We start from the raw sequence: 22909 nt of genomic DNA, 5'->3' as shown, positions 1-22909 counted from the left end.
ACAAACTGATGGTTACCAGAGGGGAGGTGGGTGGGTGCATGGGTGAAATAGGTGAAGAAAATTATTGTACACGTATCATGATGAGCACTGAGTAATATACAGAATTACTGCATCACTGTGTTGTATACCTGAAACTAATATAACACTGTATGTTAATTATACTGGAAATAAAATTTTAAAAATCAATTTAATGTAACCCATCACATTAACAGGATATAAATGAAAAGTCACGTGATCATACCAATAAATGCAGAAAAACATTTGACAAAATCCAACACCTATTCATGATAAAAACTCTCAGTAAACTAAGAATAGAGGGAAACTCCCCCAACTTGATGAAGAACATCTACAAAATATCTATAACTAACATCAAACTTAATGATGAGAAATTAGAAGCTTCTCACAAAGATCAGGAACAAGGGAGGGATATCCCCTCTCACCATTCTCTTTCAACATTGTACTGGGAGTTCTAGGTAATAAGAAAAGAAAGAAAGGGAAGGGAAGGAAAGGAAAGGAAAAGGTATACAGTTAGGAAGAAAGAATTAAAATGCCTTTGTTCACAGATGATCATCTACACAGAAAATCTGAAAGAATCAGCCACAACAAAATAACCTCCTGGAACTAACAAGCAAGTGTAGCAAGGTTAGAATACAAGGTTAATATACAAAAGTCCATCTGTCTCCTGCATAACAGCAATGAACAAGTGGAATTTGAAATTTAAAAAAATACCATTTATAACAGCACCCCAAATTACTTAGGTATAAAGCTAACAAAATATGAACAAGATCTCTATGAGGAAACTATAAAAGTCTGATGAATGTAATCAAAGAACTAAATAAATGGAGAGATAGTCTATGTTCACTGACAGGAAGACTCAATATTGTCAAGATGTCATTTCTTTCAGACTTGATCTATGGAATCACAATCAAATCAATCCCAATCAATCAAATTACAATCAAAATCCCAGCAAGTTATTTTGTGGATTATCAATAAATTGATTCTGAAGTTTATATGATGAGGTAAAACACCCAGAATAGTCATAACACTATTAAAGAAGAACAAAGCTGGAGGAACGACATTACCCAACTTTAAGATTCACTATGAAGCTATAATAATCAAGACAGCATGGTACTGGTCAAAGAACAGACAAATAGATCCATGGAACAGAATAGAGGGCCCAGAAATAGACTACCCATAAATATAGTCAACTGGTTTCTGATAAAGGAGCAAATATAAAACAGTGGGGCAAACATCATCTTTCCACCCAACTAGGCTGTAACAACGGACATTCACATGCAAACAGATCGACTGAAACACAGACTTCATACCCTTCTCGAAAATTAACTCAAAATGGATAACAGACCTAGATATAAGGCACAAAACTATAAAACTCCTAAAAGATAACACAAGATAAAACCTGGGTGAGTTAGATATAGCAATAACTTTTCAAATACAACACCACAAGTACAATCCATGAAAAAAAATAATGGGTAAACTGGACTTCATTAAAATTAAAAACTTGTGCTCTGTGAAAGACAATGTCAAGGGATTGAGAAGATAAGCCACAGACTGGGAGAAATATTTGCAAAAGACACATCTGATAAAAGACTGTTATTCAAGATATATAAAGAACTCTTTCAACTCAACAGTAACAAAACAAACAGACTGATTTTAAAATGAGCCAGGAGTGCCTGGTAGGCTTAGTCAGTTAAGTATCCAACTCTTGATTTCAGCCCAGGTCATGATTTCATCATTTGTGAGATCTCACCCAACGTCAGGCTCTGTGCTGACAGCATGGTGCCTGCTTGGGATTCTCTCTCTCCTCTCTCTCTGCCTCTCTCTCAAAAAAAATAAATAAACATTAAATTTTAAAAAATGGGTCAAAGACCTTTAACAGATCCCTCACCAAAGAAGATATACAGACGGCAAATAAACATATGAAAATCTGTTTCACATCATATGTCATCAGGGAAAAACAAATTAAAATAACAAGATACCACTACCCACCTATTAGAATGGCCAAAATCCCAGAAAACTGGCAACACCAAATGATGGTAAGGACATGGAGAAACAGAAATTTTCACTTATTGCTAGTGGGAATGCAAAATAGTACAGTCACTTTGGAAGATAATTTGGCAGTTTCTTACAAAATAAAATATACTCTTATACCATCCATCAATCATCCTTCTTGGCATTTACCCAAAAGACATGAAAACCTTTGTCCATACAAAAACCTGCATATAGATGCTTACAGCAGCTTTATTCATGATTACCAAAACTTGGACACAAACCATGAAGAGACATAGAGGAACCTTAAATGAATATTACTCAATGAAAGAAGCCAGTCTGAAAAGGCTACATACTATAGGATTCCAACATTCAAAACAGGCAAAACTATTCCAGAGACAGTAAAAGGATAAGTGGTGGCCAAGGGTTGCGGTTGGGAAGAGATGAACAGGCAGAACACAGAGGGGTTCTAAGGCAGTGAAACTTCTCTGTACGATATTATAGTAACAGATGTATGTGAATATACATTTGTCCAAACCCATAGAATGAATGCAGAGCACCCAGCATGAACTGTAATATGCACTCTGAACTCTGAGTGATTGTGATGGAGGTCAATGTAGCTCCAATTACAGCACATGTACCACTCTGGTGGAGGATGTTGCTAACAGGAGGCTATGCACATGTGGGGGTCGGGAGTCTTAAAAAATAGTCTAATAAATAAATATGCAAGCACGTATGACGTATGATGTGTGTGTGTGTGTGTGCGTGTGTGTGTAATCCTTTCATTACTTTTAACGGTAGTTGAAAGGATGAGTGAAATGGGCCAATAGACCCCCAGATAACAGCATTTCCTGTGCGCCCAGCCCCACCATGGCCTGCGTGAGACCATCTCCTGCCAGCTTAACTCAGCATGTTCCACTCAGCATTGGTTGCAAAGACAACCCTCTGTTCCTCTGAATTCTGAAAGGCTATCCACTAATATAAACGGTCTTGCTTGTTAAGGGGCCTGTAATGAATGTTTATTTCACATCTATTCTTCCTCAGCTTTTCTATAACCAGAGTGACTTTGCTGCCCTCCGATTTCAGCCTTTTCATTCTCCAAGGCCAAATTTACATTGGTCGTTAATAATATCCTGGTTCATTCTGACCAGCTACACACATAAACCTCTTCCACCTCTGCATCATAAACGCACCCTACACTAACTTTATTGTCATTATTTTCTGCTGTCAGTCTCATATTGGAATAGGCGACATTGCTCTACTTTGTCATGGTGAAAAGTTTATCCTGCAAATTTTCAGTTTCTTAGGTCTTCCGTGAATGGCTGTGCTTTTCTCATGTGTGCTTCCAGGCATCTCCAGGGCTCTGCATTTTAACTTCGTACTTCTAAAAGCATCTGTACAGAGATAATATTAATGTTATTGCAACAGACAGGCAGAGCCTCATTTCTCTCTGCTTTGACTGAAAATGCCTGTTCGTAGTGAAAATGTGCAGACACTGGCATTTTTGTGTGAGGTCTGAATGTGTGTGGGTCCAGCCATTGGCGGCAAGAAGAAATAAGATACAGCTGCCAGATGGTTTGGTTTAAAGAAAAAAAAAAGGACCAGTCAAATTGACTGGTGATCCACAACCATTAATATTATTTTCCCAAAGGATCCTTTACTCTGAAGCTGGGAAAAACTCCTAAGTGCGCTCCCAGTTGCTTGGCAGAGTGGGGGATTTGAAGGTCACTTATCTCTCCAAATAACTACTTACCCAAACATGTGATATGTTTGATATGATATCAATATGATATACAACTGCTGATCATATTCAATGTTTTTAAACACATGATTTAGAATCAGAGTAAGAAGGCAGAAAGTAATAGAAAGACACTTGGATTAGATGTTAAGTTCTAGTCTCTACCGTTAATTGATGATCCTTACTGCAGCCCTAAGCCCCAGTTTACTCCCCTGTATAATGGGGATAAAAAATCTGCTCTGACTAGGTCATAGTCATAGGGTTGTTTAAACAGTTCATGATAAAAATGCACAGGAATGAACTCTATAAACTACCTAGTGCTACAGAATATAAGTTGTTGCCATACTATTAAAACAGAAGTTCCTGGGAAAACGACAACAGGAATCTATGAGTAGAATCAGCAGACTGGCTTTCTGTAGATCATCCACGCTGCAACTTTCATTGTGTTATTTTTATTAGCATGATTCTCCTTACGTTGTTTTCTCTATTTTTTTTTATCCCCAATCAACCCTAAAGCAGAGATGTCTTACAATAATAAATCATGTTTAGGAAAAAAATCTGGTGCAAAGCAATGGTATTATAAATTTTCACCATGCACATTGGCAACAAGAATTTCAGTACAAAATAATTTATTGCCATCCCATTAGTTTATGTAATAGAGACGGTCACGCTGAGTCAACACTGCTTTTTCACTTTACACTTCCACTCAGTGTTTCCATGAGGGTCTCAGTGATCCTCAGCCTGACTAATGAAGGTGCTGCCTTCCCACCAGCCCCTGCTCCTTACCTCTGGATCTGCGGACTCTAAGCTCCTTAAGGTCAGTGACCTCTTCCCTCTGACCTCTAGCAGCCGACCAGCTCATTTTCTCCATCGCAGTAGAATGGGATTGAAACTTGCCACATGAGTGGGTGAGGCTGGCACATCTCTTCTCCCCTAAAGCACTGCTGGTGGAGGCAACAGAGAGAGTCACATCCCACATCTGGTCAAGACTACACTCAACAGCTCCAGATTCCTGTGCCCATTAAATGCAGTAACTTTTTTCCTAAGAAATAATCAACGAGTAAATAAATGTAATGTCATTTGCCCTGAACGATGCTGTTCTCAACGTGAGGTTTCTCTACCGCCTCTGTACTGCACATTTTGGAACAGCAGCATTCAGGAACATTTTAAAAGCCAAAACGATGGAGCGCGCCCTGGGTTGCTCAGTTAAGCGTCTAACTCTTGATTTTGGCTCAGGTCATGACCTCACGGTTTGTGAGCATAAGTCCTGCATGAGAGTCTGTGCTAATGGCTTGGAGCTTGCTTGGGGTCCTCTCTCTATCCCTTTCTCTCTGCCTCTCCCTTTCTTTCTTTCCTTTTCTTTCTTTCTTTCTTTCTTTCTTTCTTTCTTTCTTTCTTTCTTTCTCTCTCTCTCCCTCTCCCTCTCTCAAAAATAAACATTTAAAAGCTGAAAGCAAGTATCTTGCAGAGCTCTACAAATTACTACACATAGCACTACAATATTTTAAAATTTCTATTTCTAAGCTATTTTTCCATCTCCAACAGAAGAAGCTCACTTTTTAACAGAAGTCTGCTATAACCACTAAGTGAACTACAACTCTGTAATCTTTAACTGAGTCCCTCATTAGGTCCTAACAACTACGGACATATAAGCAACGATTATGACTTTTAAAAGAACCATGATATTGAGTAGCCATGAACATGAAACTATGAGGTTATAATTATAAAATAAATGAGGCTTGGAGCACATTAAGAATTTCAATTAAAAACACACAATAAGGGATACTGCCCCAGAATTATATTTGTCTAGTTGATCTGCAGCATTCATATTATGCAGCCTAACAAAACCTGGGAATAACAGAAGAAAAATGTGCAGTACTGAAATCACAAGAATTGAAGTCAAAATAAGTAGGTTCCATTCCAACGTCTGCCATTTGCTAGTCATGCGACACAAGACAAGTTACTTTGCTTTCTTGGGTCCAGTCTGTTGGTCTATATAGGATCTCCTAGGTTGTCGTGGGGTTGAAAAATGTTACGACAGAAAGCGTACATTTTTCTAAACTCTGTGTTCTCATTGTTTTTACTTTTTTCTTTAAATGTTTACTTATTTATTTTGAGAGAGACAGTGTGTGCAAGGGGGTGAGGGGCAGAGAGAAGGAGAGAATCCTATTCTGCTTTTAAAACATGGTTTGCAAGAAATGGATTAAATCAGGAAATTCGCTTTTTATTTTGGTTATTTTGTTCTTTCTGAAGGCCGAGCTCTTCACACATACTTTTACTTTAATGACTTTATTCAAACAGGCATCCATTACCCCCAAACAACTAGATCTTTGCAATGCAATTACCCATCACAAGGATAAGGCATTCTCTTCAGGCAGATGCTACTTTGTTGCTAAACTTTTTCAGGCACTTTATGAAAGTAACTTCAGACATGGTTTAGTTTTGAGGATAGGCTGTGACATGAACAATAAAAAAGCAAAATTTTAAATATGATAGGATGCCTCCCTGCTCACGTATTCAGACGCTGAAAGCCCAGCCAACTTGGGCAAAGGCGAGTAGCTTTCCAAGGCAATTGCTAAGCCTTAGTATCTGGAGCAACCAGCCACCTAATGTGAAATTCTTTTCATCTTCTCTCCACACTCCTGTGAAAACCAGGAGGATTTCTGAAAGGCACAGAGATTCTCAATCATTGCAACGAGGCAGCTTTCTTCTAGTTAGAGCTCATGAGAAGAAGGACAATTTCCTGTTAAACATACACAGAAGATGACAGGGAAGGAGGCGAGCTGATGGCACGAAATACATATGCAAACCCTCCCTCGGAAGCTTGCTTTTCACTATCTTGTACAAAGTTAATGGAAACCAGGGAACTACCATTCCAGAATCGTCGCCCCTTTAATCCTTAATAACCAAATAAAAATGGGCAGCCTGTATTCAGGAGCAGCTCTAGCAAGCAGATCTCCAGGAGACAAGGCTCCCTACAGACTTTCCCTTGATCTTAAAGCTTAACTTGAAACATTTATATGCACGGAGCACCTGGCCAGGAGATGTGAGAAGGCCTTTTTTTCACCTTGGCTCTATTTCTTTCTTTAATAATGAATTCTCAGCTTTCTTTCTTTCCCTTCCTGGAAACTGATTTCATTCTAAATAATGTTTTTTGTTCTTTCTTAATAGTTTAAGAAAAGCAAGACAAACTTGAAAACCCCCCATTAACACCCATCAGGTTCCCTGCCTGCCGATCAGTATCATCTTTGCTTTAGGAAAGATGAAGCGGAAGTCAGGGTAGGTTAATTCCAATCAGGTTGAGAGCTTCTTTTGTTTGAATTCAAAGGACTCAGGTTAACCTATTATGCAATTTAGTATCAACTGGCTACACAGATCGTCTGTCTTCACACACCTCACTGGGTGAAGAGGTGATGAGCTCAGGAACCTGATGGTACTGGCTTAAATACTCAGGAGTCTGAATTACGTCAGACATTTAACCCAGGAGGAAAGCTGGTCCTGAAATGGTAAGGCCATCTGGGTCACATCCTCAACAAGGATACAAGGCATTTAATAGCGAACATACACACAGAGTCATCTATACAGCGCTTCTCCCAAACCAGGTCAAACCCAAGACAGAAACCATACAGCTACTTTGAAATAAATGTATTTAAAGAAAGGAGTAGTAGTTCGTAAGTAACCTCTCTCCGCCCTTTCCTACTTCATCCTACAAAATATGTTTCAGGAGATTTACCCAAAGATACACAATACAAAAGGATACCATAAACAGTTGAAATCGGAGCAAAGGGGGAAATAGGTGAAAAAGCAAATGCCAAAGAAGTTATTTCACTTCATATTACATTTAATCACATTTAATTACATATTCTATGTAAACGAGAACCATTCACTCCTGTGCAGCTGCTGGAAGGTAGAAGGTGTAAACCTGTGAATTGCAGACCCTCTTGCAGTGCCTGTCATTGCCGGGGGTCCCCACACCTCCAGCCTCACCTGCTCTGAGCTCACTCTCCACTCCTGAGTAATGCTTCTATAAAGCAAACTGGATCGGGTCTTATTCCCACTCGCAGCACGTTGACAGCTTCCTGCTGTATTTGGGGTAAGGTCAGAATTCCTCCCTGTAGCTTACACAGTTCTCATGGCCTGGCCCCTCACTGCTCTCAGCCCCGTCTCGGGGTCCCCTGCCACTCCGCCCTCCCCTCCGGCCACACCAAATCTCTGTCAGCAATTCCCATGTGCCGTTCCCTGCGCAGCTTGGCCTCCCCACTGGGTGAACTTGCACTTCTTCCTCCAGTTCTGAGTTCATCTCCAGTTTACGTGCTCCTAAAACATGCCCCCACCCCTCCTCCCTCATCATGGCATCTGTCACACTTCACCATTTACTTAACAGCTTGCTTCTGCTGTCTGGTTTAACACTCTCTGACAATAGGAACCAGGTCTAGGTTGCTCTGTATTTTATTCCCAGTATCTAGCGGAGAGTGCTTGACGTACGATTACTGTTTAACTGTATGTTATTATTTGTTGAGTGAATAAATAATAACAACAATAACCAACATCTATTAAGCATTGACCAGGAGCCACAAAAGACGCCCAATGTTTTCCTTTAATTACCTTTGTGAGAAAAAAGAACTACTCTTCACAGTAAAGTCACGAGGCAGATTATTACCATCTTCATTGTACAGACGAGGAAACTGAGGCTTCTCATGTCACCATGGGTGCTAAGCTGCCAACCTGGGCCTTTCTGATTCTCAGGTTTGAGCTCTAACCACTACCTTATACCACCTTTCTAATGATGTATGATGCTTCCTTACAGCCTAAACAAAAAAGGAACAACGCTCAGTTACAAGATTTATAGCATCTTAAAAACAAAACAAAACAAAAACAAAAAACATGCACCAACAGTTGGGGAGAATCATGGTTTTTCCTAGATTCTGAAACTTAGAATACTTTCTCCCCTGGGTCATTCTCCAGTGTCCTGATTTTGTGGATGGCAGCCTGGGAATCCCTGCCGTGAGTACAAAAGCAGATTTTATAGAGCCTCTTCCTAGAATGTCCCTCAGTACATGCCAGGGGCACCAATAAAAGCATACGAGAGTCTGTTCTCTACCAGGGAAAATACACAGTTCTCTGATCTGGCTTAAACCAAGAGCTTAGTTAATTCCCCAAAATCAAACCTAGCAAATATTCGTGTTGTTGTTTCAAGACATTTTCCCCTTGGGAAGGGAGGGGAAGCAGACAGCCGGTGGGAAAGAAAGGCAAGGACCAGGACTGGTGGCCCTCTCTGACCTGGGAGAGTAATGACCTGTGTGCGGGGAACTGGCTTTGCCAGTTGGGTCTTGCTGTGGGATCTCGGAAAAAAAACAAACAACAAACTGGTGTCTGGGCCCAGTTTCCTTCTCTGCAACCGGGAGACCCCGGTGTTGAGAGTCCTTGCTGATCTAATGTTCCCTCGGTGGTCAGTGGCCGCTCTCCCCAGGCGGTGTCATCTTCTGTGGTTTTGTTTAGAAGTGAAAACCCTGTTCGCCATCTAAAAGCTTACATTTGTTTGGGTCTCGGTCATCAACACAGAGAAAGAACTAACCAAGCAATTCTTGCTACCCTCTGTGTGCTGCCACAGAGGTGAAAAGCCCTTGGCCACAGAAAATCACACACACACATACACACACACTACCTCCTTTTCTAATGGGTGTAACTGGCCCCTTTAGGATCCAGTGCCATTTGCACATTTGCTTTCTGAGTCGGCCGGAAGAGTTGTTTCTGAAGCCACTACACCTTTACCAACTATTGCTGGTCTGTGCTCCCTACCTGGGAAGCATTTCTCCCTAAAACCCGATTATGGCTGTGTTGCTCCAACTTATCTGCAGCACTGTGAATGGAAATCTTAGATTTTGTGAAGAGAGAAGTCTGTAAAGGAAGCAAATTTTCCCTTTAATCACCTCATTGTAACATCTCAGCAAAATCAGTGAAATATGTTGGTCTTTTCCATTTAAAGCCATGTACCTATGCATGTGTTTTTAAAAATACACACTTCTTGTCTTGTAGACATTTGCAGTTATTTTCCAACTTTTAAATTACCCTCATAAAATGGCTCTGCAGTGAGTAAACAGTGGAAAGTCTGAACAAAACAGACTCCCTCTTCCCAAGAAGACATGACAAAAACTATTATACACAAAAAAAATCTGAAAACTCCAGGATAAGAGAGGCTGGAATCTTCAGACTATTTACAACCCACTTGTTTGTTTTTAAGGGATTTGTTAAGTAAATGAGTCTCATTCTATCAACTGGGAGTGAACAAAGCCACCCACTTACAGGACATGCAAGTTTCTTCTTCCTGCTAGGCAACCACAACACTTAGAATTATTCAACAGTAGGTTTATACTATATTTCTATGTATGATTTTCAGTATATTATTCTGAATTTCTTTTAACTCAACATTTACTAGTTATTTAACATCATCTTGATTTCAGTCCAATCCTCCATAAATAAAGGAAATGGTAAAAAGTTCAAAACAATTCGGAAGAAAAAACTGAGCTAGTTGAGAAGTAAGTTCAAACTTCAAAAGCAAAATGACAAACACAAAAAACAAAGGAATTTGGTATGTTTGCCTTGGCAAAAAAAAAAGGGGGGTGTTCTCTATTTTTTTAGTAAGAAAAAAAAATAATCACTTAAATTTGTGAAGGGAAATTTAGGTTAGACTTCTAAAGAACACAATCTTCTTGTGTAAAAGGCAGTATGTGTACTGTCTCTAGGGGAATTGAAACTCAGTAGATCCTCATCTTGGGGAGGGAGGAGGCAGACCTCTGAAACAAAGCTGCATCTCCAAGAAGCATCGTGGAATGCAGTTAATGATTTCTGAAAGTCAGTTCCTTCCAGCCCTAAGGACTGGCAACTCACCCGCCATTTAGTGAACAGCCCTTACTTAGTGGAGGGTGGCCTAGTGCCTTAAAAGAATAAGCACATCTCTCATGGTCCCTGCTCATCTGTACATACAGACCTCAAAAACCTTTGGTGCTGAATTAATGCCAAGGGTCTCACTTAATGCCACTTAAGTGGCACAGCCCATCTTCCATTAGTGGCAGGTAAGGAGAGGCCCCATTTCTTTTTTAGCAACCAGGTTTACAAGCAAAAAGAAAAATTGCCCATGCTCATCCCAAACTTTTCGAAAGCTTGTCAAAATAAGGGACAGTGGAAGCACACAACATAACAAAATGCAAACACCAAACCTAGTCCTTCGAAAAAACTCCTCAGCATTCCCTACGTGGTTCAATCACGCTGCTCATTAAACAAGTCATTTTAATACTCACTGTCAGCCCAATCTTCCAGGTGCCAGGATTTCCTTTTGAAGACGGAAGGTACGCTATGGGCCAGCTTTGCAGAAAGGTAAACATATGGAAACCAGAACAGGCTTTTCTGGTGCTTAAGATCTGGCACCTTCTAAATTTAGAGGCCTCCCCCTCTCTTTTTCTGGTTTAAAATATTTTTAAAATTTATTTTATTTTAATTTTTCAGTTTGCACAGAAACAAGGCGCTGCGAAACACACCTCAAGTGTCTTTTAAAAATTAAAACAGGATTGATTTGTAGTGTCAGTGATTCCTGCTAATCAAAATCACTGACAATTTTTCAGGAGGGAAGAGGTACGGTTTAACTCTCTCACTAGAGAGCACTGCTTCCTTTTTCTGTTTTGATCTAAATCTGAATATTTTCCTACAGATAATTCTCTTGCATTTTTTAAGGGAGAGGAACAGGGAATAAAACTCTCAGAAAATAAATGTTTATTTGGACACACAGATTCCTCTGGCTGGGCCTAGAGACACAGCGGCCCTCCAGGTCCCTCTGCTGGCCCGGCTAAGGGGGCGCTTCTTTCCTAAGTGCAGGTTCAAAGTCTCCAGCATCTAAGTTAAAACTTTCACAGTAGAATGTTCTGTTTACTCCGTTCCTGCTGCCAAGGACCAGCACTGGGATGCAGGAAGTGGTGAGTGTGGATACCACTTATGACAAGAAAAACAAGCATCTGTCCAAATGAGGATTCCTCTAAGTTGTGTAGCTGACTCTGAAACCAATGTGTATTTCAATTCATGTGCCATTTTCTGTGTTTTTTTTTCCCTTTGCCATTGTGTTTAAAAAATTAGAAGTGAGGGGCGCCTGGGTGGCTCAGTCAGTCAAGATCTGACTCTTGATCTCAGTTCAGGTCATAATCTTACGATTTGTGAGACTGAGCCCTGTGTCGGGGTCTGCACAGATTATGCAGAGCCTGCTTGGGAGTCTTTCTCTCCCATTCTCCCTGCCCTTCCCCTGCTCTCTGTCTCTCTGTCAAAATAAATAGACATAAAAAAAAATAGAAGTGACATCCAACATATAGGAATCTTTTTGTTGATAAATTCAAGGATTTATCAAAGAAGCAGAGAAACAGAAAAAGAGGATTTAACAAAGGAATAAGTTTCCCAGAATCTTCTGTGAACAGCAGATTTAATGCTTTTAAACTGGAGAATCATGTTATGGAAACCTGGTATTCTTCTTTGAAAACAAAATTGTTCTCTATTAGTTTTAAAAGGTATCTTCATTTTAATTTTAAACTGTTTTAATGTTTTATTTATTTTTGAAAGACACAGAGAGAGTGAGAGGAGGGAAGGGGCAAAGAGACAGGGAGACACAGAATCCAAAGCAGGCTCCAGGCTCCAAGCTGTCAGCACAGAGCCCAATGCAGGGCTCAAACCCAAGAGATTATGACCTGAGCCGAAATGGATGCTTAACCAACTGAGCCACCCAGATGCCCCTGCACTTTATGAGGACCTTTATATAAACCCATGAATTAACACCAGAAAAGGGAGGTGTTCTTTTCTAATGCTGATCGATATTTTTAACTACAAAAAAGAAAAGATGATATTGGATAAAGGAAAAAATTCAAACAGGTCCAGGCAAATAATATATAAACTGTGATTACTTGGTCTCAAGCTATCACATTAAACCAGAAATTAAATAAAGATCAGAGCAAGTAATGACAGAGAGAGACTGAGATAGAGACACACAGAGACAGAGAAACAGAAGAGAAGAGAAGAAAATGAGAAAAGACAAAGAAAACAAGTATTCCATATAGCTGATGGGACCCCCAAATTTTTCAAAAGTGTCAATTCATGATTTTTAAAGATATACATCTCAATACTTAATGTGACAATAGAGGGACATCATTCTGGAATGTCTGACATTGTTCCTATACAAATCCACCACTCCCCAGTTTGAGAATCTTCCACTATGAGAAGCACATAGGAGAGGCAATACCATTAGCAAGCTGTCTTTCACATCAAATCAATTCCAGCCCATACGCAGATCTGATAACCTTTATTTAGGACATATAGGGTGAATAAATATTTCAGTTACTAGAGCTCTACTGTTATTATAGTGATTTCAACTTTTTCATAATTGAGATGCTTGAGTATTTTTAATTAAGGCTTTTTCTCTTAAAAAAGTGTATATGGCAATTTTTAGCTAAATTGAGTTAAAATTCATTTTATTTTGAGGATTCTGTTGCTGGAGAAATTAAGGGCACTAGGTCCACTTCCAAATTTATTGATAATCAAAAGCACGTGGAGGTGATTTTAAAAATCCAGACATTCCTGCCCCACTTTACACCTACTGAATCAGAATCCCTGGGGAAGAGTCTCCGTAATCTTTTACTTATTTAATATTATGTCTCTGGGTTTGGAGACCACTGCTCTAGGATGTTGTGAAATCAAGAAAGAGGTTAAATGATTTGAATTAAAAAAAAACAAACCATCCAACATCTGGGCAGGTCTCTGCAGCCACAAACACTAGAGGAACTGAGGCCATACATGTACAGTCTATAAGCACCAGGCACAAATGTCTGTTCTCCAAGGATGCAATGAAACAGAATGTTGTCAAGTTTCTTTCTAGGTAAGTAAATCACAAATTAGTAATTTAATGTGTTCTACCTTATTCCTATTATACGTAGTGATGCATTTAAATTATTAGCCTTTACTTTTTAATTTTTTTTTAACTTTGGTTGTCGGAATAATAGTTTATTGTAGCCAAAGCTGTAACATAAAAGGGCAATGTTGCCATCTAGTGGTCAATTGGGGACATTAACGAAGCAGACTTGTGAAATGCCATGTTGGAAGAAATGAACCCTAAGGAGAGAAGGTAAACAAATTTCAATAACCAAGACTTCACAACTGAAAGAACTCCTCTATCCTACAGATTACTACCACAAGGCTCTCTGAACCCCCGTGTCAGCTTCTAGTCCTAGGATCACAAGTAATGGTCAAATGACAGCAGAGGTGTGTTTCCTTTGGCTTTTTAAAAACAACATTGTAAACTTTCTCATGCTGGTTTATTTGTATAGGCTCAAAGGTGTATTTTAATACTGGGAGTTTCTCAAACCATTAGGAACTCCATCCTTCACAACCACGGCAAGCCCGTTGCTTTCCTCCGACTGCTCAGTCTGTCTGAACCCATGGCCATTCCCCACCTCTGACAGTTTAGGGAATCTCCTCTAGAAGCCTTTCTTGCCTGAGCCCTCCCACATTCCAAGCATGGGGTCATGTGAAGGAACTGGCCTCCAGTCATGTGAATGAGGGAGATTTCACATCCACACATATGTGTATACTCTCCATAGAGGTTAGCACACATATGATCAGAAAGAAGGAAAAGGGCATCATTCAAAGAAAAAAAAAAAACATCATTTGTCAATTTCAGTTATTTTAATTTTAAATATTTGGTTTGATCTAAGTGACCTCAATTAGACCATGATATTTCTTAAAGTTTAATGTTACTCTAACTTAATTTTATTTCTGAAGCTATAAGAGTGGTTAGGGGCAGCCATTATATATGTTTTTGAAAGGTGAAGGGTATAACACTGTCTTTCAAAGAGCTATAAGATAATTTGTCCTATACACCGAAATAGGGTCTCCTAGAGAAGGATAGACGGGACTATCCTACAGTAGAGTTCCCTCGTGAGCTTCTTAGAGGGACATGTGAGTTACATCTGAGAGTTACCTGCTCCTTGTTTTCATTTGATGGGACACATATCAATCTTTACCTGGCTAAAAGGCATTCTTACTCAAGACTTCCTTCTTCCCAATTGATTTAGGCATCTGTATTGGTTACCCAGTCGTTTGAAAATGAAAAGGTGCCTGACCAGTGAGGACAGAACATTGCTCCCATGTTCCAATCTGTATACACACAGGAAGACCTGCCTAGAGAGAATATGAAAAGATAACCCAGAGAAAATGTAGACAACACCAGGTTAAAAGCAGTCTTCCAGATTATATTACAAACTTCTGGCCAGTGAGGCCTTAAATATGGTGTTTATTGAACAATTACATGAAAGAGAGAGAGAGATTACTATATGTCAGATACTATTCTTTACGCTTTACATAAATTTAAGTCTTTTAATCATCAGAACAACCTAGGAAGTAGGTGCTTTAATCATCCCCACTTTACAGATGAGGAAATTAAGGCATAGCAGGATTAAATGACCTGTCCAAGGCAACAGAGCCAGCAATTACAGGAATGTAATTTGATTCCAGGTCATCTGTCTTCAGAGTCCATGCTAGAATCTAACTGCTGTACAAAACCACCTTAGTCTATGGACCCTCAGCCTTCTCAAAGAATTAGAATTCAGTAAATCACAAGTAAAATTACACGGAACAATAAATACTCCTGGATTGATTTAAAGGCTTTGGTGGATCTAGAGTCCCTCTGGCTCCTCAATAAGAATGCTAGTCCTCATCACAAAGTACTAAACCAGGTAGATCACAATAAGATTAGGCTGTGTCTGCATTAGGTCACAGGCAACAGATGAGGTCCATGATCAAAATTCAAGCCGTTCCAGACTTTAGAAGCTGCATTTTAAATTTCCTTTCTTGTACTGATTTATTGCATTGCTTTTTTGCCACTCTCAAAATTATGACACTGCAGCAGAAGGAAAACGCTAGGATTCTCGGGGTTTTTGGTGGCCTGGACATCAAATACATAGATACATACACATATATGCTTATTCTATAAATGCTTATTGAGCACCCACTATGTGCTAGGGATTTGCTTGATGCTGTTGGGGATGGAAAGATAAATGACAAGCCACTGCAATCAAGATTTTAAAAAGATGTAAAAATAACTGATAACACAATGACGTAAGTGATTCTAAATGAGAGGCACGGAGCCATGGGTCTTAGGAATCCTGTAATTCTCTGGGGGCCAGAACTAGTCTACAACTTGACCACAATGGATTAAAAGCATTTTTGGAACATATAATTCACTGACTCACAAAAAACACCCACTAGATCTTAGCTTAAAATTCACCAAGCAACCACAGTACTGTAGAGAGGTACAAAGGATGCAAACAAGAGAATGCAATTATGTGGAGGAAGCAAGATCAAAAAGAAGCACCCAGGAAGAACAATTAAAACATGCTTATTAACTCCACCATTAAACCATGGCTCCGACATCCTTCCAGTACACAAGGGGTTTGATATCAGATTCAGGTTAAAGTTTCTCCTGACTTCATTTTAATCTACAGTATCTTATAAAACTTGTCTAGAGTGCCCCTTAGTTTTTTACCCACTCCTGAACAAACCACACATTCCCCCTCACCAGAATTGTTATTAAAGACTGCTAGCCACCCAGGCCCCTCTCTCTATCTACTCCTTGTCTCAGGCCCTTTCATCACTCTGTAAATGCCATCTGCTTCTGTGGCAGGTAAGGTCCCACAAAGATTACTCACGTTAGGTTAAAAGACTCACGAGACTTCACAGAGCATGCTGTCCTAAAGCTTAAAATAAAGGCAAAAGTTATGGTGCACTGAGAGAAAGTGCATGTCAGCATGGGAACCTGAAGAGCCTTCCAGACACAATTCTCCGGGATTATTCTTCTTTGCTGAAGTAGTTGCTTGCTTGGTCTCTGGATTAAACCGCTAAAATTTTACTATGTATCTTGGCTTTCCAAGACCTGCAGGCAGAAATTCGCAGTAGGGTCTTTTATGCCCCCAGGTCATATTAACCAAGCCAGGCCAACCGGTTCCATCAGGTGAAATCTACTGAAAAACAATCTGGCCTAGGGTTTCACCAGGGGAGTTTTGGACTATAAACAGAACGTCATAAATCATTAGTAAGCTGGTGCGCTTGCCCATTAACCTTAAATTGGCCAAGAGTCAAAGCTAAACATCCAGCCATCCATGGAAATAGCATAGGGCTGCTTCAGTCCAGCTGTAAAATAACTTTACAACAGAGGGGCTCTGGTTGCAAGCAAACAAACTGATTCTGATTAACTTAAGCAAAGAGGAATTTACTTGGAGGAATCTCACATGAGAGGCAAGAGAACTGTTTTTGAGCACAGATATTTAACAAGGTGGTTCCCAGGCAAGGAGGCAGGAATGACAAGATGTTTCCAGGACCTGATGGATTTCCCACCAATTTTCCTGTCCTTTAACTCATTTCAGAATTCAACTGTATGGGGAAGGGGAGATTTCAATAGCTAAAGGTGCACCTGCCTCCCTGTCTAGGGAAGGTTTGGACTCCTGATAGCAGTTGAACTACACTAGGTGAAAGGTAATTCCTGAGAAGAAAATTGACTGTTATCAGAAAGGCAAAATGCATTCTGGGTTATCAAAGCCCAACCAATGTTCACTACCTTTGTAAGTGAAAAGTTTCAGGCAATTCAAGTAAAGTACTTTATGTCTAAGACAACAGCATAAATTCACTTGTTTATGAAAACAGTATTTTCCTCTTCCTATGTTACACCCTCCATCCACCAACACTCACACACATCTATTGTCATTTTAGAAAAAAGTATATACTGGCTGGTATGAAACAAAAAAATAGCTGGTGGTTTTAAAATAGTTTTTCCTGCTATAAAATTGATATATGCTGGGGCATCTGGGTGGCTCAGTCGATTGAGCATCAGGCTCTTGATTTCAGCTCAGGTCATGATCTCACGTTTGTGAGATCAAGCCCTGCATTGGGCTCTGCACTGACAGCATGGATCCTGCTTGGGATTCTCTCTCTCTCCCTCTCTCTCTCTCCCTCCCCTGGTCTCTCTCTCTCTCTCTTTCTCTCTCTCTCAAGATAAATAAATAAACTTTAAAGAAAAAAACTTAAACATGCCTGTTAGAGAATATTTGAAAGTGAAGAAAATGTTAAGGAAAACAGTTAAAATTACTTATAATCTTACCACATAGAGGTAGATTCCTAGAAACATTTTGTTATATTTCCTTCCAGGTTTTATGTTGTTATTACAGTTTTTTCCATACATTTGAATGTATAAACATTCATCTATAACTATATCGTTATATAATTTGGACCATGTAGTTTCTTCAGGGTTTTGTTGGTTTTTTTGCCTCCTTTTTTTTTTAACTTTGTTTCAACAAACATTTTTAAGTCATTACATTTTATTCAGATTTATGATTTCCCCCCTCTATATGCACATGTATTTTTTAAACATTTCTATTTCTGGTGGCTTTTCAAGAGCCACGTAGGATAACTGTAGCTAAAAAAACTGTGAAGAGAAAAATCAACTCTATGACCTAAAGTAACCCTGTAAGAGGGTGCCCGTAATGGGAAGTGGTTGGAAATCAGCCCCGGAGCTTGCCAGGAAGAGGCAAAGAGGGCACAAGCCAGAAGAAATCAAGTGATTTAGCAAGAGCGGGGGTTAGAAAAAACAGCACAGAGTCAAGGAACTGCCCAGCCAGCCAGCCACTTCTGAGAAAGAAAACACTATTAATAACAAAACTCAAGGTTCCGGCATCAATTTAACTCATATCTTAGTCCTCTCCCACCTTCAGGACTCAGTCTCCCACCCACTCACAACTGCTGTATTTGCTGGTGTCTCTATACCCTTCCCGACCCACTAAGGACCTAATTACAACCATGGAAGGTCAAGCACATGCACATGCGCTGGGAGACACACATGCACAGAGGGGTTTTCTGAGAACTGAACTGGTGAAGACAGTATGAGGCACCATCATGAGAACCAGCGCTACTCTCCTCCTGGCTCCCTAGTCAGGGCTGTGCCTCATCCAGAGACAGGAGGATGTGTGAAAACTGAAGAACTGGGTGTTTCCCTTTCTTCCTTCTTTTCTTTTTGTCATTCCTTTCTTTCTTTTCTTTCTCTTTCTTTCTTCCTTCCTCCCTCCCTCTCTCTCTTTCCTTCCTTCCTTCCTTCTTCCCTCCCTCTCTCCTTCCTTCCTCTCTTTTTCTTTCCCTTTCTTCCTTCCTTCTTCCCTCCCTCTCTCTTTCCTTCCTTCCTCTTTTTCTTTCTTTTCTTTCTTTTCTCTTCTTTTTCTTTCTTCCTTCCTCCCTCCCTCTCTTTCCTTCCTTCCTCTCTCTCTCTTTTTCTTGCTTTCTTTCCTCTTTCTTTCTTTCTCCACAATAAAGTGATAACAGGAATATTTTTTCCTCTTCTGGAAATTACTGAGCTCCTTCTGTTGGTTAACAAGGTTAATACTAAGCCTAAACATGAATTAGGCTTCATACAATATGATACATAAGCAGAGCCATCTCGCACCAAACCCACATTATCAATGTGTAATGTCTAGATCCTGGGGGGTAAACTCCTGGTTAGTAACAGCACAGAAGGATCGCAAATTTATTCACACTACAATCATATGTAAAGAAACTACAGATTTCCACTTCCCCCTTTAACTGAGTCTCTTTTTCATAGATCTCTGGAGGGGACCTTAGTCAACCTTGGTCTGGCATAATACCTAAAACTACCCGTTAAGTAAATGCCTTATCTTTTCAGGTCAAGGTCAGTCTCAAATGTCACTCTAGATCATCTCTGGTTTTATTAGCAAGGAATGTGGCCTACATGATCATATGGTGACAGAGGGCACAGGTGGTCCATGGAACCAGGTGGCATCCTCTACATCTTCATGGACTGTTAGGTATAGTGACTTACTCAGGCTGGATGTAAACACTGAGTTGTGAGGACTTCATCTCTGGGCTTCTTGCAGCATCTTCTATGGGAAAACTGTATTGTTTTCAGGCTTCACATTTAGGATTCTGTGGAGCCAGTCCATGTTCCAGGCTTCAGTTTGCCTTTCACGTGTGCTACAGAAACATCAGAGTCTCTGCCTCACCTTCCTTTGCCCTTGGCTGGGCTTTCTGCTCTGCTGTGGGGTCATCACCTTGACCCTTGGCCCACTGGAGCTCCACTGGCTACTGGCCTGTGGGGCTTTTTGCAGATTGAATGTTTGTGTTCCCCCAAACCACCTCCAAAATTCATATGCCAAAATCCTAACTCCCAAGATGATGAAGTTAGGACGTGAGGCCTCTGGAGTTCCTTAGATCATGAAGGTAGAGCCCTCATGAATGAGTTCAGTGCCTTTATAAAAGAGGCTCCAGAGGGATCCCTCACCCCTTCCTCAGTCTTGAGCTCCCCACAGCCTGGCTTACAAAGAGAAGTTAGGAAAATCAGCTTTGAGATTCATGCCTCTCTATGCCATTGGTTCGTTGTTTATTTTATTTTGAGAGAGAAGGAGCACAAGCAGAGGAGCAACAGAGTGAGAAGGAGAGAGAGAGAGAGAGAATCCCAAGCAGGCTCATGCTGCCAGCACAGAGCCCAATGCAGGGCTCGAATCCACGAACCATGAGATCATGACCTGAGGTGAAGTCAAGAGTCAGTGCTTAACCAACCAACTAAGCTACCAAGGCACCCCTCTAGGCCACTGGTTGTTAGTGAAGGTAGAATGGCCCACTAGAAGGCAGTTGGGAAAACTGTGGGGTTATTTATGTTGTCACAAAAATCGGGAAGGTGAGTTACCGGCATTTAGTAGAATGAGGTCAAGGATGATCATCATCCTGTAACAAAGGAGGCAGTCCCATAGCGAAAAATCATTCTGTCCAAAGTGTGTACAGGGGGAAAATGTGTTTATAATTTTCTGAGCTTAAAACCTAATTCCAGCCACATCTCTGCATGGTTTAAATATAAACTATATATTTAATTTACATAAACCAACATCAAATTACCAGTAATGCAACTTAACACCTAAGTGAGGAGAGATCATTCTTTGCCTTGTTTGAAATATTACAAAGAGTTTGTCACTATTTCAAAAAGTCGCCAAGAGCAGTACTACTCACAGCACGTAAGTCATGCTGCTACGTGGCTCTGCATGGTTAGCTGTCACCCCCAGGGCAGTCGTGGAGGCACAGCATCCAGGGTGCAGTGGTAGCCAAGCTGCATATGAAATGCATTGTAAGTCTGATTCTTTTTCCTATTTCTCCCTGCTGTTTCAATTGGAGCTCTACACTGCTGTCGGAAGAATGGAGAAGATAGCTTATGTGAACTTAAAATTTAATTTTAAGATAATAAAGAGGGAATAAAAATATTTGTCATCTAAAGAGGCTGGAATCAGATAAAGTTAAGTGCCACTGCTCTTGGCATCCCCACCCTCCCTTTTCGTATCGAGCACTTACTATGTGTCAGATGCTAAATGTTTTCCAGACTTGCTCTCCTTTACTTTTCTCAACTATCCCGTGAGGCAGACATTATCATCCTTGTTCTACAGATGATGGAACTGAAGCCTAGAGAATCTAAGTAAACCAGAAGGTGGAAAAGCTCAGATTCAAATTCAAGTCTGACCACAAGGCCTGGCATCTTAACCATTTCACATATTCAATATAAAGAAAATGAAAAAAGACCATCTTTTGTAAATTTTACTGACAATTACATTTCTAGTTACATAGTTTAATAACCTGTCCTTTGAAAATATTTATGAGGCAATTAAAAGGAGCAGCAACCAAGAATGAGAGTCTTCTGTTTTAACGAACCTTCTGTGGAATCCTTTATGAACTGTGATACCAAATTACCTTACTTACTATATCCCTGTGCTCTGATAACCTCCTGAAGGTTTTATGTGGGAAAAATACTAATCCTTACAATGTAAGTTATCAGCTAACAATTTTATAATGCGATAGAAGAGAGACTTTCATCCAAGAAACCCAAAGTACTTTAGCAGCACTGGTCCTATATGAAAAACAGTCCTACCTGCTAATGACAAAGAAAGATAATGAGTGCTTATCCACCCACGCTGTCCCCTGACAGAAGACTCAGATCATGGAGCACCTAAAAAGTACTCATCCAGTTTCAGAGAAGGGTTTTGGTCAGAAGCTGTCTTGTACCTAGGCTGACAGAGAACCTTGGCTGATAAAAAAGGACAAGGCTGATTGCTTTTCATCAAGCGCCTGCTATATACTCATCACTTTAGTTATGTTATTTCTCTAAAACCCCATGACAACCTATGTGTCAGGTGTCATAAACCTCATTGTACAGATAAAAATATAAGGGCTCTTACGAAGTTGTAAGTGGCCCAAGCATCTAATTAACAGAGTGTACCAGCTGGGATTTGAGCCCAGCTATGTGCCATTATGATTGCTTTTACTCAACCTCAAGTGTGGGGGGATCTTGAACCCCACCACAATTACTATGTCATAGAGGAGCTTTGGAGTGGGTGGGGGAGGCTTTGGATTAAACCTCCAGTTAAGTTTTTAGACACCTCAGAAGTCTAATTTCTAGGGAAATGTCCCCAACTGTGTTCAACAGACTAGAATGTAGCTGGAATCCAAGAAGATGACATGCCACTTCGGTGGTGGGAAAGTTTCTTGCAAAATCCATCAGTAACAGGAAAGCTTGAGTATGCTCTTTAATAAAATGCGAAATGATGGGGCAGGAAATTCCCAGAACTGTTTCCCTACCTTCCACCATTCTTTTTATTTTTTGTGTTGCTGTTAGGTTGTTCCCATGTCCTAGAAAACCCATGTCACTGCTGAGAAACTCTTCTTCAAAAGCAGCTATGACTTTCATATTCTCATCACCTTCTTCATTTGTTCTGAGACAGAGCCTTACAAAGTTAAACTGAAAATAAAAAAGGTAAATATAAAGGCAGCAGCCACTGGGTGTCACTGATTTACCACTTGAATATACCTTGTCCCACATTTCTATCGCAGGAGAAAACCTGGTCTTTTCAGTGGAATATTTTGAAACCTTTCATGTTCTTGAGTGCTCAAGATAAATATAGAAGAGTTTGAAATAGAAGAGTCTTATGACACTGAAAAGACATTGTTCTCTGTTGTAAACTATTCATAACTGTAATAATAGTCCCATTTTAGAGATGGATACAGTGAAACAGAGCAAGCTAACATCAAGGATGGCAGAGAACACAT

The 22909-nt window shown here is 40.1% G+C and overlaps 1 protein-coding gene across 5 annotated transcripts in view; it reads right to left on the bottom strand.

Annotated features, from left to right (window-relative positions):
- The window catches only part of TTC29 (tetratricopeptide repeat domain 29), a 674033-nt gene that overhangs the window by 414390 nt on the left and 236734 nt on the right, over positions 1–22909 (bottom strand). For 2 of the 5 annotated variants that reach the window (XM_053901208.1, XM_053901210.1), the window contains exons 1-2: positions 16477–16791; positions 4532–4686 (exon numbers count right to left, since the gene is read on the bottom strand). The gene's annotated coding sequence lies outside the window, so the exon portion shown is untranslated. Of the gene's footprint in view, positions 1–4531; positions 4690–16476; positions 16794–22909 lie in introns of those variants that run through there. The other 3 variants (XM_053901212.1, XM_053901211.1, XM_053901209.1) reach the window with 3 other exon arrangements.

The sequence above is a fragment of the Panthera pardus genome, unplaced genomic scaffold (assembly GCF_024362965.1).
Source record: "Panthera pardus isolate Hobbes unplaced genomic scaffold, ASM2436296v1 HiC_scaffold_13, whole genome shotgun sequence".
Lineage (NCBI taxonomy): Eukaryota > Metazoa > Chordata > Mammalia > Carnivora > Felidae > Panthera > Panthera pardus.
The sequence above is the reverse complement of the archived record's forward strand: the minus strand, read 5'-3'. Positions and strand labels throughout refer to the sequence as shown.